The sequence below is a fragment of the Cucurbita pepo genome, unplaced genomic scaffold (assembly GCF_002806865.2).
Source record: "Cucurbita pepo subsp. pepo cultivar mu-cu-16 unplaced genomic scaffold, ASM280686v2 Cp4.1_scaffold000645, whole genome shotgun sequence".
Classification (NCBI taxonomy): Eukaryota; Viridiplantae; Streptophyta; class Magnoliopsida; order Cucurbitales; family Cucurbitaceae; genus Cucurbita; species Cucurbita pepo.
This window is the reverse complement of record NW_019646869.1, coordinates 15,870-17,135: the sequence shown is the minus strand read 5'-3', so window position 1 is coordinate 17,135 and position 1,266 is coordinate 15,870. Positions and strand designations below refer to the sequence as shown.

Sequence of the window (1,266 nt, the reverse complement as noted above, 5' to 3'; positions counted from 1 at the left end):
TGTTTTTGTATGGCTTGTTATTGTATTCCTTCACTTTTCTTCGGGGAAAAAGAAACATTCCATGGGAAAGTACTACATGGAGCTGGGCATTTAGAAAACATAGTTGATATTTTGATGGTTTGGCTGTTGGCTCTGTGCAAAAGTAAAGATCATAATCCTCATGGAATAAGCTTCAAGAAAATGGGCCATTTTCTTTTCATTTGAAAGATTCAGAAANTTCCCCTCTCCAATCGATGGAGATCTGATACATTTTTTTTCGGTTCTCTCTATCTGATGCCTCTTTTATGAGTTGAAATAAAGCCTTTATCTCCCTCTCTCAAGAGAAAAATGTGAACACTTGGATGCTTGTGACCACCTCAATAAAAAGAACAGTGTATAAAGTTGGCCTTGAGATTAAAGTACTCGAGTATTGACATAGCTACTCAATAATGTGCAATAGGGCATCATTACAAAAGAGGAAATAATTTAAAAGAATATGATACCTGTTTATTTCTTTTTCACTTGAAGGTATACAGAATAGCCCAAGCTTACAGGTATCTACCTGGATAATTATGATGACATCAACGTACAAGGATTCACAATTGTTTACTTCAAAAAATGACTCCTCTTTGGTTAAAAGAATCTATAGCAAATCCCAATTCGTAGGTTTCTGCTGCTGCATCAAGTTCCTTTACAATGCATGGAACACCCCTGGAGGGACCATCCCCAGTCATCTAAAGAGGCAGTTTTCTTCACCTAGCACCACTCATCCATGTCAAGTTCTTCATATTTCGGTAAACATTATGAGCACAATTCCGATAAAGTGGTGGTCAATGATGATGATGAAGATGCTGCTAATACTGATTGTGAAGAGAATTGCAATTGTATTGTTGAATCATCTTTTGAGTTTCTCATCTGATTGGTGTTGGAGTCTTCCCATGTTGAGGCGCCTCAAGAGAAAAGATTCTCTTCAAAAATTCATAAGAGGAAAAGAAGATTGCACCTTGAGACATGTACATTATCAGTCTTGGAGTCAGGCCCCTAGTATCATACAGACGGGACAATAAAGTCAACAAACTACAGAAAGATTAAGAAACGAACCTCCTTGACAAGAATATTTGCAGAAGACTGATGAAATGTTAGATACTCAGAGACAAGCAAATGCCAGAACAAAGCATACCTATAGAGGCCTTTCAGACCTTCTTTCTTGCCAATTTCATAGAGCGCTTGAATTACACTTTTATATGGGCTCAGAGATCCTGGAATCTGTGTTTGCAATCTCGTTTT

At 37.5% G+C, this 1,266-nt stretch overlaps 1 long non-coding RNA gene across 1 annotated transcript; it reads right to left on the bottom strand.

The window, feature by feature from the left end:
• Window positions 1–374: 374 nt before the first annotated feature.
• Window positions 375–1,266, bottom strand: LOC111785692. The gene is made up of 2 exons (XR_002813691.1): window positions 1,160–1,266; window positions 375–1,020 (listed from the first exon to the last, which is right to left on the bottom strand). It is a non-coding gene; the product is annotated as an uncharacterized LOC111785692 (long non-coding RNA).